Genomic DNA, 15,380 nt, shown 5'->3' with positions numbered 1-15,380 from the left:
TCGCCGGGGGCGGTGGCTCAAGCCTGTAATCCCAGCACTTTGGGAGGCCGAGACGGGCGGATCACGAGGTCAGGACTGGCTAATACGGTGAAACCCTGTCTCTACTTAAAAATACAAAAAAAAAAAAAAAATGAGCCGGGCGACGAGGCGGGCGCCTGTAGTCCCAGCTACTCGGGAGGCTGAGGCAGGAAAATGGCGTAAACCCGGGAGGCGGAGCTTGTAGTGAGCTGAGATCCGGCCACTGCACTCCAGCCTGGGTGGCAGAGCAAGACTCCGTCTCAAAAAAAAAAAAAAAAAAAAAAAGAAAGAAAAGAAAATGTATTTCAGAAAGTCTATACTCATCTTGAGTTCCCTCAATGCTTAGGCTTAAATCCACAGGGATAGCACATTGCATTAAAAAAAAAAAAAACTTTATGATTAGATGAAGGGGTTCAGTAACAACCAGGGAAGTCGACGTTTACATATTCTAGGAAGGGAAAATAGTGCCTGGGTAAAGATGTTCCATCTGCAATCAAACCTCATTTACTTCTAAAATGGTATTACCAATTGCTTTGCTAGGAAATGAGATAAAATCAAGAAAGCATTTTCCAAAGGCCTTCAATTTGACTTGTGCATTGCATGGTTCTGTATATTTACAAACAGGGGCACACAGAGAGAGTAGTTAAAGGACAAAGGAGATAATGGTTTCCCACCTTAGACTCCTCTGTCCATACTTGAGCGCCACACACTTGATTATGAAAAGGAAGACCATAAACTTCTATCTATAGAGAGCACAGAAAATGATAAGCAGAGATGACCTCAGACGGAAATTGAAAAGAGCCTGGATATGTAAATGATTTGATATGATTTTAAAAGATGAGATTAAGGAACTTTAATTCCTCTCATTCCGATCATTCTTCTTCTCTTAGAAATGAAAAAGTAAATACTATTTGTGCAAAGCAGTAATTTTTTCTATTTCAAAACATTGAGGTCATTGTTTTTTCAATAAATGGTGACCCAAGAAACAAGGTTGAATAAACAGTTCTCTCATTTAGAATGCAGAATGCCCAAACTTACCCATCCTTGAACTTGGAGATTGTTTTAGGAATAAAACAACTTATCTCTATACCCCTAAAATAAAATATTTGCTCTTAGCAGTCCAAAGGCAGTATGGCAAACCCTAAGCTCTTCCAGGGTAAAACAAGCTCTAAGCAGTCTAGGAGGTTAAGTGTTCATTTGTCATAAAAGGAATTAGACTACAGGCAGGAGAGGCCGACAGAAGTAATGTGGGAATACAAGTAGACCCAAAAGTCAGGCGTAAGCCAGAGGCAACACAGGGGAGTGCAGCCACTAATCTGTTATCTTTGGCGATTTAGGCAGAGATGGGAGTCTAGAAAGTAGGTTCCCCAAAGAGGTAATTAATTTGAGCCACAGAAAGAAAAATAAGTAGGGAGGAAACACCAGAGTATTTCTCTTAGCAAGAATGAGGGAAGCAAATCGCAATGTTTCCAGTAGGCTGGAAATCTGCACTGGATAAAGTAAGAAGATAGAGGAAAGGGCAACAAACTGCCTCTGGAGAACCAAGTTCCCCAGATGATTTGGTGGTTTGGCACATGAACCTATTTTTTTTTTTTTTTGAGAACAAGGAGAATCCAATGACAAGGTTCTTGGCACGTCGGAAGCCACCTGCTGCCAACCCCATGAGCAACTGAGGAAAGGTGCCTCACGCCACCTTCCTAAAGCCAGAATTTGTGCCAGATTCTAGGGCAACGTAGAACCTACAGGGAAAAATTAGTAAAGGAAGACTTAGCAATCAGGGTTAAAGAGATAAGGTTTTTGGAAATCTAGAAGGGAAATACAGTACTTCCTCATTTATCCAGGTCAGGAACCAGGCAGACACAGTGGAAGGAGCCCTGGCATTAGCATCCTATGCCTTAGTGTGAATATCACCTCTTTCTCTGGCCAGTATGCACTGTGGTCAGGAGTGCAGGGTGCTAAACCCCAGTATATGAGTTGAAGCCCAGCTCCATTGTACTGAGTAAATTTCATAATCTCTTGTTTCTTCATCTATAGAATTGTCAATAATTGTAGTACTTTTCTCAACAGCTGTTAGGAAGACTAGGTGATTGCGTACATGTAGACACATCAACCTGTGTCAGAACCTACTAAGTACACAATAAACATTAACCATCAGTTTTATGAGGCATTGAGAAAGGTACTTAGTTTCTTTGAATTTTCATTATTCTTATCTGAAAACAGGCACAATAACATCCATGTCATAAAGTGGTTAAAATATTTAAATGAGGTAAGGTATAGGAAAGTACATGTTTGGGTAGGGCATGGTGGCTCACGCCTGTAATCCCAGCACTTTGGGAGGCCGAGGAGGTAGGATCACGAGGTCAGAAGATTGAGACCATTCTGGCTAACACAGTGAAACCCCGTCTCAAAAAAAAAAAATACAAAAAAAAATTAGCTAGGTGTGGTGGTGGCCACCTGTAGTCCCAGCTACTCAAGAGGCTGAGGCAGGAGAATAGCGTAAACCTGGGAGACGGAGCTTGCAGTGAGCCAAGATCAAGCCGCTGCACTCCAGCCTGGGCGACAGAGCGAGACAAAAAAAAAAAGAAAGTACATGTTTGGCACAAAATAAGGATGTCAGTCAAGAATGCTTCTGTATCCCAGTAGTAGAAAACCCTATTAACAATGACTTAAACTTATAAAGGGTTTATTTCTGTCACAAAGCAAGTACTCCAGAGTTTGGACAATGTTTATGGTCAGAGGTTTCATGATGTGTGAGTGCACTGTCAGCACCTCTGAGATCACTTTGACTATCATAATCCTTGTATAAGTCACAGGCTGGGCACAGTGGCTCACACCTGTAAACCCAGCACTTTTGGAGGCCGAGGCGGGTGGATCACAAGGTCAAGTGATCAAGACCATCCTGGCCAACATGGTGAAACCCCGTCTCTACCAAAAATACAAAAATCAGATGAGCGTGGTGGTGTGTGCCTGTAGTCCCAGCTTCTTGGGAGGCTGAGGCAGGAGAACTGCTTGAACCTGGGAGACGGAGGTCACAGTGAGCCGAGATCTCACCACTGCATTGCAGCCTGGCAACAGAGGGAGACTTCGTCTTAAAAAAAAAAAAGACAGAAGAGGGGATGCTGTGAGCTACAAGCTATGCAAATATATATATTTATGAACAGGATTGCCAGATAAAAGACAGGGCATTCAGTTAAATTTAAATTTCAGATAAACAATGAAGGCAATTTTAGAATACATATTTCGTAAGCAATATTTGGGACATACTTATACTAAATATTCATGGCTTATCTGAAATTCAACTTTAACAGGGTGTTCTATGTTTTTTCTGCCAAAGCTAGTAGCCATGAACCAGGAGATCCAAGCAGATTGCTTCTTACACTGTAAACTTTGTCTGCAAAGGAGGTTGGAAAACTATTTGATTTTTTTTTTTAGCCTTTGTAGTTGTCAAAGGACAAAGGGATAGGCAATAGCTAGACCAGTCGACTAGTAACAGTGCCTTGCTTAGTAGATGCTCAATATTCATTTCCTCCACTGTCCCTCTTCTCAAGGGCTTGATTGTCCCTTTACACAGAGGAAAGTACATATAAGCCTTACTACCTTAAAGTGTTACATAATTAATGCCAACATATAAAATTAGCAAGTTCATATTTTCAAAAAGGGAACTGAAGCTTAATTGGCAAATCCAGGGGTTAACTAAATAAAACTTACAGATTATATCCATTTGGTTCTATCGATGCTAACAGGCCTCCCTGGCCCATGGGGCAGTTTCTTTTCCGTATTTGAAAGCATTGTTGAGACTAAGGTGAGGCAAGTGAGATACCTAGGGAGCAAAAAGTAGGAAGATACTCCTTTTCACTCACTCACTCTTACAGGATCTCCTTCAGTCATGTACCCTACGCATCTCCCCTGTCTCACCCTAGCCCCAGCCTCGCACATGTTACCGAAACACTAGGGGTTCAGTCTAGGTCCTGCCACTTGCAGCACAGGAAGCCAGTCAGTGATGACGAGTTATCGTCAAGGAAAAAGGCTTTTCTCAGGTGCTGCAGACAAGGAGATGGGAATTCAGTCTCGAATCCATCTCCCTGACTGACAAAAACTAGGGCTTTACACAGCAGGGAAGAAATGTAACAACATGTAAGAAAACAGGAACTAGGGAGGGCAAGGAAGCGATCATGATGAATGAGGGGTCCTCATCTCATTGTCAGGTTATGGTGATCTGGTGAGTTTCAGTTCTTTGATTCTTTCTTTCAGAGGCCCAAAGGTCCTTTCCTGAGGAAGGAACTCAGATAAAACAAATATAAGTTTCAAGCTTTAAGACCAGAAGAGTCCATTACTATGTTTATCAAAAAGACCAGTCTATGAGATTTTGGGATGGGTTTCACATGGAAGTTTGCTATCTCTTTGCCTAAGCCAAAGGGTGACACACTAATAGTTGTTAGTTTCTAACTCCCAAATGTAGTCACAGAGGAGGAGTGATTGACTGTTTGGGCTATTTCTGTAGGAAAAGCTTCAGATGACTTATGTGATCTAATTTAGCTTAGTGAAGCTAGGAGAACCTCCATGCATGCTGAATGTATTCTTTACTCACATTCTCTTTCCAGTGCACAGGAATATATATGGCTTTAACTCCTCAGAAGATAACTCTATGTCAGAGTGTATTAGTACCCATCAAAACACTATAACCCGGCTGCAACATCCCTTCAATTATAGACAGCCTCTTGCTTTCTACCAGACAAGGGTACAGGTTCAAGTTTCTGATATGATTTGACTCAATTTTCTTTATCTGCCTGAAGGCACTGTAAAATTATTACTTCTTTTATTAAAAAAAATCTTCATTGTATTTCCCTTCTCTTTTCCCAACCTCCACTTCCGTCTTTTACAATTACTACCAATAAGGAGGCAGCAGGATTAACTGATAGCATATCATCCACCTGCATCCAAAGTCAGAGGAAAAATTTGAGGCAGAGAGCAACTCTTTGGGATAGTACCAACCATCAAAGATGGCTTAGACAGAGGCATTCTGAGCTACAATAGAGACCATATAAGGATAATAAACCTAAGAAAGAAGCAGTATGCTACATTAGAAAAATGTAGATGGGATTATAATTTTACATAGAGCAAAATTATCTCAATAGAAGGAAAGGATGCATCTATGTGAGACTAGACTGTGAGTCTTTAGAAAGAATTTATATTCATCGTGGTGAGAGTGTTGCCTTATTCTGAAGAAATCTAGCAAGAGCGATTTCTGGTGGAGGACCAAGCTTAGGTAGAAAGAAACACTATCTTTCTCATATGTCCCATCAGAAAAAAAAAAAAAAAAAAAAAAAAAACTCACTCACATCCTTCCTTTTGAGACCAGAAAACCCCAGGAAGGAAACAATCCCACCTCCTACCGTTAACATCAGGGTGAAGACTACAGTCAGTGGATATTAGTAAAAGCTTCTAAAAGGGTTTATTAGAAGAAAGCAAGTAGGACTGGGAAGGGTTGGAAGTTAGAGAAAAGGGTTTATCCATGTGGGGCGCCTCCCAAAGGTGTGGCCTAGAGGGTCCTGGTTCCTTGTGTGGCATGAGGGAACTGGTTAGCTGAATCAAGTTGCAGCTGAAAATCCTCGGACTCAACGTCCTTGGAACACTTAAAGCTTTCATGAGTAGCTCAGAGTAATCCTGATTGGAGTCTTCATGTATTTAATTCTTGTATGCTGGGCAAGGTGATACTCAAAACGAGGCAGGTTCTGCTACCTTGTTGTCATGCCCACCCTAGAAGGTGGCTTTAACAAGCTGGTAACTTTCCAGTGTGATAAACTGTAGACTTGTTTCGCTGGCCTTCCCCGCGAGCTTACATTTTCCTTAAAGAAGAACCAGATTCATTCTTGTGCAGGAAAGAAGGGAGGAGCCTGGCTAGATGAATTTTTCTGCTAACTGAGACGTGGGGCAAGGAGAAAGATTTTAGAGTGGTAGTGGAATGAGGAAAATACCCCGAAGGCCTTCAGATTAAAAACAGGAAACACAGTCTAACAGTACTTATAAGGTCAACTTTGATTGAGAGGCGGAAAACCAAGAGCTGAGAAAAAGCAAACCTACGCTTTGTTATTTGAGATCAAATGTTTTTGCCTTTCCTCTTTCAACATCTTCTCTTTCTGTCTTCTCAGCAAATAAACTAATATTTGGAAGAGAAATAGATTTACAAACAAATCATCTTTCTATTTGGATACATGGTCCTACAAAGGAAAGGTTTTGTTCCTATACACACACAAAATCCTGCACAGAAAATGCATACAAATGATTGCAACTGTCACTATCACAACTTAGAGAAAATGCAGATGGTATAAAATAATATTCACAAATGGCTAATAGAATTTTAATAGCTACAAGAAAGAAGAGAAAATGAAGGCACTGAATCTACTTGGGATGTGAAGAGAATGAGATGGTCCCAGGAAGAGTTTGAAGGCAGAGCTATCCTTGATTTTCCTCATGTTTAGAAGTGGCATTCCCTGGTGCATTGATTTATGTGAGGATTAGGCAGCAATCATAGTCTCTAGACTAGCCTGGAAGGCATGTGCATAAAGTATGATATTTGCAATATGCAAATGTCATGTATGATGAATGAAATGTTCAGTATGTCTCGAGGACACCCAGATGCTAACCAGCCACTGCTTCTGTGCTGCAAATGGGAAAGGAACTTGGAGCAAAATTATCTTTCTATAGCTAATTGATTTCTTTAATAACATGATTTCTGAATCTAAATATCAGTACTAAACCGTAAGTCATTATACCTGTTAGCTTTCTATGACTTTAGATATTTCTTAATGATAATAACTGTTAGAACTGGGGACTGAGCAATAGGAAGGTGGGTCAACCTACGTACATATAGCACATATAAGGCAAAGCCACAAGGGCATATAAAGATTTTATGAAGGAGTGGATGCCATTTTAAGTCCAAATAGTTTGAATGAAACTTGGGAGCTATTCTTCAGGGAAGGAAGTGGATAGGTCACGAATGTCCTAAGCCAAGTTCACAACTAAGTGCAATATTCAGGATGATTCTTAAAGAGGAACAATTACAGTAAAAACATAGAGGTCCCATGAAAAAAAAAGACCAACATCTAGATGGTTTGGTAGTTAGCACCAAAAGAAGACAGCTCCTAGAGCAATAATCCAGTCTCCAGGCAGAGATGATATCATTGGGGAAGAAGAATGAAATCCAGTCAATGCAGATCTGGGAATTCAAAGTAAGGCCAGGAGCGATACCGGCTCAGGGCTGAACTGGGGGTAGCCTATAGAGCTATGGAGTTTTTGTTTTCTTCTTCTAGAAGGGATCCCTAGGGTCTTTAGAATTTAAGAATGAGATGGTTCCAACTGTACAAAATAAAGACAATATACAGATACTGGCTGATCATCCACCTAGCACCCATGCCTGAATGCCTGACACCTTGTAGAGGCTCAAAATGATTTGCTGAACTACATATCTTGAGTTCTTGTGGGTGAGAGTATGTTGCTTTTTACCAATTGTTGCCTTTAATGTTTCTGTCTTTTCTATACCAGAACTAAAGTGTTTCATTCTAGAGGACTGCTTGAAACTGAATGCAGGAGTCCTGGTGAGTCAGAATGTTTCTGAAGCTTAGAGGTAACTAAGGAAGTTTCTACAGAGCAATGGTGAAACCTCAAAGGGATTAGAGTCAGTAAATGTGGTAGCAGTGACGACTCTAGAGCTGCATTGCTCAATATGGTAGTCACTAGCAATATGTGCTGTTGTGACTTATCCAAATGGAGCCGTGCTTTAGGTAGCAATACACACCAGATTTCAAAGACTTAGTGCAAAATAAAAGAATTGTAAAATAGCTTATTCATCATTTTTATATTGATTGCATATTGAAATTATAATATTTTGGATATATTGGGCTAAATATAGTATTTGAATTAGTATCTCCTGTTTCTTCTTACCTTTATTAATGCAGCTCCTAGAACATTTAAAATCTTATATGTGACTTGCATTCCATTTCTATTATATACTACTCCAGAGACAAAATCAGAATTTCATGGTTTATGCTGATGCTCCTTCAAGTGTGGCCCATGGACCAGCATCAATCCACATACTGTTACTAGTCATAAAGGAGTTAAGTAAAGAAATTGAGAGAAAGGATCTGGAAACTTGTTATATCAGTTTGACATTGTCATGACATCCAAGTGTGTGATGTTTTATTTTCCAGAAGTATCAGTTTATGACAAATTGGGAGAAAAACTCTTTTCGTTTTCACCAGAGATAGTTTAAGGAACACTGAGGATTTATCACAAGACAACTTCAGTGGGTCAGAGGAAGCTGGCACATGCTTTAGAAACTTAGGGATCTTGGAAGCAGCTGTCAGAGGTTTGCTCAATGTGCTCCCAGAGGAAGCTTACTTCTGAGGCCACACGAAGAAGAAAATAGGGAACAAGTTTCCATCATTTTCAGAAAGTCCCAGGTATGGGTCTGTTCATGGAGTGCTAAGTTTATTGCAGGACTAGGGAAGCAGGAAAGGTATGGTTAATGAGGTTGAGGGGTATCAAACTCAGAGAATTCAGGATCCAGATGGCTCCATACAAGTGAACATCTACTTTTCAAGGAAACATTTCAAAACTTCATCTTTCACAGACCTGTGGCAGATGTAGTTACTCATTCGTTCATGTATTCAATTAGCATTTATTGAGTAGTTACTATGTTCCAGGGACATTGCTGGGTTCTGGAGCTCCAAGGATAAGTGAGATATTGCAGCTGCCCACAAAGAGTACACAATGTAGTAGGGGGCAGAGACACACACCCTATATGACAACACATGATTTATGGGCCTGGCAGAATGACAAGTAAGATATGGTTACCATTAGCCAAAGGACTAAAGGAGTGCTTTGCTGGATCTTAGAAAGATAGGTAATGCTGCTCTCAGAGGCAGCTCCTAGTAGGAAAAGGCAACACTCAATTTAAGACAAAGAACAATGGTTTCAGATTCAGAGAAAACTAGGTTTGAATCCTGGTTTCTTTGCTTGTAGTTATGTAGCCTTGGACCTCAGTTCCCATTCCTCTAAAGTGAAGATGGCTACATCCACTCAAGGGATGCTATACACATTAAATGAAATAATATAAGTTAAGCACCAGGCACATTGTAAGCACTCAGTAATGGTAAATGAGTGCATAAACTTGACACTTAACATTACTTAGGGAAAGATTTTTCTGAATTTTCTATAAGGCTGAAACTACAAGTAGGGCCAAGTGTGTCCTGCTCTGAAGATTGAAGAATCACAGGGTCAGGGTGTTACACAAACCATTGAAGAAACAATGGACTGACACACTTTTAGGATAGACTCAGGGAAAGTTATTTCAGCTGAATGTCAGAAAATAAAAGGGATTATTTTCTGTCACTGAGGGCCTTGAGTTTGTGGTGACAGAGCTCAGAACATTCTACCCCCAAATGTGGCACCTTGATACATCGAGGTTTTTTTTTGTTTTATTTTTTTTTTTTTTGAGATGGAGTCTCACTGTGTTGCCCAGGCTGGAGTGCAGTGGCGCAATCTCGGCTCGCTGCAAACTCCGTCTCCCAGTTTCAAGAGATTCGCCTGCCTCAGCCTCCCAGGTAGCTGGGATTATAGACATGTACCCCCACACCCAGCTAATTTTTGTACTTTTAGTAGAGATGGGGTTTCACCATGTTGGCCAGGCTGGTCTCAAACTCCTGACCTCAAGTGATGCACCCGCCTGGGTCTCCCAAAGTGTCAGGATTACAGGCGTGAGCCACTGCGCCCAGCCCAATACATTGAGTATTTTAAGCTACAGGAAATTAAGAAAACTGCAGAAGCAGGAAGTTCTCTGTAATCTTTTCTCACTCTTCTCTCCTCAAGCAGGTCATAGATCCCATTGTGAGAGGTGCACTCCCTATACCGGGAGGAAGGGGAAATCCTTATCCCTGAAGGTAAAGTGTCACAGAGAAGCAACTGAACCAACAGGCCTGGCAAAGTTTCCCCAGTTTATTACCATTAGATCATACTCTGTCAATTATATTTTCCCATGACTGTCTACTCTCCATCAAATCTAGTACAAAAATACACAATTTTAACCATTTCTTCAAGGCTTCATTTCATTATGAAGCCTCCTGTGTGGTGTAAAACTTATACTAAATAAATATATATGCTTTTCCCCTGTTAATTTGTCTTTGTAGCTTTCCTTTCAGACCCAGCAAACACCCTAAGAAAATCAAGGAAATCTTTTCCTACCCTGCAAGGTCTATGAGAAGTTACTAGTCCACAAGTCCAGATCACCAGCATGTCACAGAATTACATGTAAGTTGCAAAGACTAGTGTCCATTACAACCCACAGGAATAGATGAAGTGGCCGGGCATGGTGGCTCACACCTGTAATCCCAGCCCTTGGGAACCAAGGCGGGCGGATCATGAGGTCAGGAGTTCGAGAATAGCCTGATAACATGGTGAAACCCCATCTCTACCAAAAATACAAAAAATTAGCTAGGGTGGTGGTGCACACCTGTAATCCCAGCTACTCAGGAGGCTGAGGCAGGAGAATCTCTTGAACCCGGGAAGTGGAGGTTGCAGTGAGCTGGGATTGTGCCTCTGCACTCCAGCCTGGGTGACAGAGCCAGACTAAGTCTCAAAAAAATAAAAAAATAATAATAATAATAATTGAAGTGAGATAGTGGATGTGCAAGTGCTCAGGAAGTGAAAAGAGCTAGTTAAGTAAGGTGTTATTTTTATTAATAAGAGCTGTCTATCTGAAAAGTCTTGGGCTGGGACAAATGGTCAACATGTAAGTTCGAAGAGTTTGTTTTACACACAGCCAAACAAATGGTGGTCCCTGCTTGAAGAAGCTGGCATCTGATTAGTTGTGGAACCCTGTTCCCTAGCTCTGGAAGCCAATCCAGGTCTAGAATGGACAGTTGCCAGTCCTGGCAGAAGAGCCAGCTGATTCAAGGTAACATCAGGCATTTAGTGGCACAGACAGAAAGTGGGGGAAATGAAACGCTCCTCTGCATCAATAGCTCCTCCTGGTTAAACAAAAAAATAAAGTACCTTTGCATTTTTCTTGCAGTGCTGTGCAGTTAGCTGGGAGGCCATATTCAATCCCATTGACAACATCTTTAAAAACACACCATTATGGATGACCATATCTTTACGCAAATGTGGTGACAGTCTCTCCAAACCTCTAATTGATGTGTATTCTGTGTGTGTCTGTGTCTGTGTGTGTGTGTGTGTGTGTGTGTGTACAATCAACCATACCTGAGGTTACACTGTAACCAAAATGATTTTGCTTTAATTTGATATAATTACTGTTAACTGGACCTAAAAACTTAACATGAGAAAACCATATTATTTGACTTTACTCTGTCACTAGAGAGTTCAAATAAGGATGCCTCTGCAGCTGTACAGTGGCATCCTCAGTATAACCTGATTCAACTCTCTTGACTAATATTAATGATACATACCAATTAACGGGTTTTTAAAATCTTCCCAAATGGCTCATTCAGTCAATCCCAAATTTGATTAACTTTTGATTTTTCACTAAATTAACTGAATTTACCTAACAGTAGTGGAACCATGTATGTGTAGACTCCTCCTTGCTGGTATGAACGTAGACATGTGTATGTATCTGTGAGAAAGGGACAGGATTAAGTTGGTATTCTGGCAGACACTGGGCTTTGTTATTTGGATATTGAAAATCATATCCCAAAGTGAAAAGTACAGAGTTTAAAGATATTTTTATGAGAAAGAATCAGATATAGACATGACTGTAAAATGTTTTCTAGGAAAATTATACAGAAAGCAGAGTATTCTTTTGGAATAAGCTTTGAGTGACCAATATGAATATAATGCAGACCAGATGAGATAGCCTGCCTGACAACTCCACACCAGATAAGCAAATCTGGGAGAATTCGGTTAGGTTAGGGGAAGATTGGGTTTTATATCGTATTGTATTGTATTGTATTTATTCATTTACTTATTTCAGGAGATCTAAAGTGGGGTTCATGCATCCACATTTTTAAAGAGCTCCCTAGGTGATTCTAATGCACACCAAAAATAGAAATTCTTACTCACAAATACACAGACAATGTACATATATTCACCATTATAAAAATAATATCATTGCATTAGAAACAAATTTAGAGAAAAGTTATAAAAGACAATGATTACCTATAATTTTACTATCCTAACTCAACTTCTTATAGCATTTTGAGATACTTAATTCCAGATTTTTGTTTTCCCTATGTATATGATTTGTTGCTATTTTATCAACAAACATATAGCCATATGATTACCATCTACTAGATTTTTTTTTTTTTTTTTTTTAGAGACAGAGTCTCCCTCTGTCGCCCAGGCTGGAGTACAGTAGTGCGATCTTGACTCACTGCCACCTTTGCCTCCCCAGTTCTAGCAATTCTCCTGCCTCACCCTCCCTGGGACTACAAGTGACGCCACCATGCCTAGCTAATTTTTTGTATTTTAGTAGAGATGGGGTTTCACCCATGTTGCCCAGGCTGGTCTCAAATTCCTGAGCTCAGGCAATCCACCCACCTCGGCCTCCCAAAGTGCTAGGATTACAGGCGTGAGCCACTGGCCCTGCCCACCATCTACTAGATTTTAAATGAAACTTGAGGTGGAGTTTCTAGTAACTTGCTTTGTGAGGCTCTTCCCTACTGAATATGTCTGCCAATCAGAAGCATCTATCTCTTCCCTTGACACCTGTGACCAAATCACCCTCTGAATTAAGTCTGGGATTAAGCTCAGGGTGCCTGACTACCTTTGTATTAATGCAGCTGTTCTCTTGGTGAGAGAGAGTGCCACCCCTTTGTCAGAAAGGCTTGAACTTAAAGTAGCAACATGGGGGAGGAGGCGGAGATCTTAACCTGGATTTATCCATATTTTCCACTGCAATTCTATGTTTATACATATGAGGAGATATGAAAGCACTGCTTGGAATCTCTTGCCTCCCAGGAGTTCATAAATCTCTCCCTTTCACTTACACTGCAGGGATATTAAACACATTATTCTGTTTTGATTGAACGCCAGTAAAATTAAATTCCATCTTTCCATCTGCGGCACCATGTGGGGCCCATTGCTTTATGGAAAAGGGGAGAGTGGCAATGGTGGAGGGACCCCTTCAGGACGCACAGGAGCATGCCACTTTTTGCTAGACAAAATGAATTTTTCTCTTCCATGGCACAAATCTCAACATCTGCTCTGTCTTTACCTCCCAGACACCCTGACAGGTGTAGCCGTCTTTAAAACATTGCTCGGAAGCAACATATGGACTGTCAACAGTGTATAAAGGATAAACACACACAGGGCAGGGGCAGGGCTATGTTTCTGATCTTTTGGCCTTATTTTTATTTCTTTATTTGGCTTTAATTTCTCCAGACTTTCCTGGGTGTCCATCTTTCACCTTCCCATTGAAATGCTTGGCACAGAATTCTGATTTTCACCCTTGGCTTTTCCAGCTGTTTCTCACCATTTAGCTACATCCCTGTCTCTTCCCCGCCCCCAGGGAGAGGAAAGTTAAATGATGTTAATGTGCCAAATATTTCTAATCATTAGGAAGCCATAAAAATTAACATAACCATCAGAGGAAATTAATTGTCAAAGAAGACAGGGTTAGAACTGGAGAGTGAGGATGGGGGACAGGAGGCAGGCAGAAAGGCGCTTTGTTTCTCCTTTGTGGCTTTGAAAGAGGGGTTACAGCTGGAGGACGGGAGGAGGCTAAGCACAGAGCTGCTTCCTACTCTTAATTATGTGAACAGCCCCAGAATTTCAAGTGGTGCCAGTGGTGAAAGACTAGCAGAGGGATTCCCTCGATTCCTTTCTCTTTTCCCTCTCCCTGCTCCACTGGGGGAGATTTCTGGTTATTTTTTAATTCCGGTTCAAAATAGAGGTTGGGGGAAAAGAAGCCCACACAGGCCTCCTGCAGGAAATACCATTAATAATTAATATCCAGTAATAATCAAATCCATGGGAGACTCATTACAAGTAAAGTCTTGACAGACTCACCGATGGATGCCCTTAGCTTTGCTCCTTCATCAGCTTGCAGGATTTGTTCAGCGGGGATTTGAGCACACATAAGCAGTGACACACACACACACACACACACAAAAAGGATAAATAGCAGGTTTGCTCACGGAAGAGGCTTATTCATCCCTATAGGGTTTTTTCATTTTAGGTTTATGGCTTGGTGGGGAATTTCCCTTTAATTGGGATTGTAATATAACGATGGAACCTGTCGACATTTACAAGAGAGATGGGAGGTTAATTCTTCCTATCTTGTTTGTTGTTATTATTACAACACTGTCTCCTTTAGCAGATACTGTATAAAGGAAGCAGACAATCAGGCTGATCAGAGACAAAGCAGTCAGTAAGAGAAGAAAGAGAAGAGAGACTACGAGCCACAGGATTGATCTGGGGCTAGCAACTGCTTGGAAGTCAGGCTATTCAGAGAGCACTTTGCACACGGAATGTGCGCTTTAATCTTCACACTAAGGTCAGGGTTACAGCCCCATTTTCTAGATGAGGAAACTGAGGAAAAGGGAAGTTTGGTAATTTACCCCAACATTTCAATCCATAAATGACAGGGTTGGGATTCTATCCCTGGAAGCTGGCTGAGAAGTCAGCTTTGATTTGCTACGCCTTTCTGGCTTTTTGAGGTGTGAAAAAATGACGCCCTCCAAAGTCAGGTATACAAGGTGGGAAGAGAAGCTCTTTTCTAAGTCTGGCTCTCTTAGGGGCAGAATCTTCTAGTGATTCTACCCTATGTTCTGTAAAATATGTGAAAATAGTAAGGCCTCTTTCTTTAACACCCTCACAGAGAAAGCAGGTGGAGTCATGGTAAGAAATCAGATTTCACTCAGATGGTTCAGCCAAGGGGAATTTAATGTAGAGATTGTTTACAGAGGTGTGGATGTATGGCTAATGAAGCCTAATGCGGACTTAAGGAACCCAGAAACAAGCAACAGCAGCCATTACCACCAACACCGAATTCTAGGACAAAGGTCCAACCCTCAACTCACTGGAAACCGTAGAGCACTTCCATAACCTTTAACCAAAACTTCAGCTACACCAGGCTGTGCAGATATTTAAAGGACCTCCTCAGTTGGGAATTTTGTTTATTTAATTAAGAAAAAATTTGGGGCCAGGCATGGTGGTTCACACCTATAATCCCAGCACTTTGGGAGGCCAAGGCGAGCAGATCACAAGATCAGGAGATTGAGACCATTCTGGCTAACATGGTGAAACCCCGTCCCTACTAAAATGCAAAAAGTTAGCCAGATGTGGTGACGTGCACCTGTAGTCCCAACTACTCGGGAGGCTGAGGTGGGGGAATTGCTTGAACCCGGGAG

The 15,380-nt window shown here is 41.2% G+C and overlaps 1 long non-coding RNA gene across 2 annotated transcripts in view; it reads left to right on the top strand.

Annotated features, from left to right (window-relative positions):
- The window catches only part of LOC108539530 (uncharacterized), a 49,008-nt gene that overhangs the window by 20,010 nt on the left and 13,618 nt on the right, over positions 1 to 15,380 (top strand). The window contains exons 3-5 of one of the 2 annotated variants that reach the window (XR_001888411.1): positions 7,561 to 7,613; positions 9,889 to 9,956; positions 10,203 to 10,323. This is a non-coding gene — a long non-coding RNA (uncharacterized LOC108539530). The remainder of the gene's footprint in view (positions 1 to 7,560; positions 7,614 to 9,888; positions 9,957 to 10,202; positions 10,324 to 15,380) is intronic. The other variant, XR_001888412.1, reaches the window with a different exon arrangement.

Source organism: Rhinopithecus bieti, unplaced genomic scaffold (genome assembly GCF_001698545.2).
Source record: "Rhinopithecus bieti isolate Rb0 unplaced genomic scaffold, ASM169854v2 scaffold_15813, whole genome shotgun sequence".
NCBI lineage: Eukaryota > Metazoa > Chordata > Mammalia > Primates > Cercopithecidae > Rhinopithecus > Rhinopithecus bieti.
Note: the sequence above shows the minus strand (reverse complement) of the source record. Positions and strands in the feature narration are given on the sequence as shown.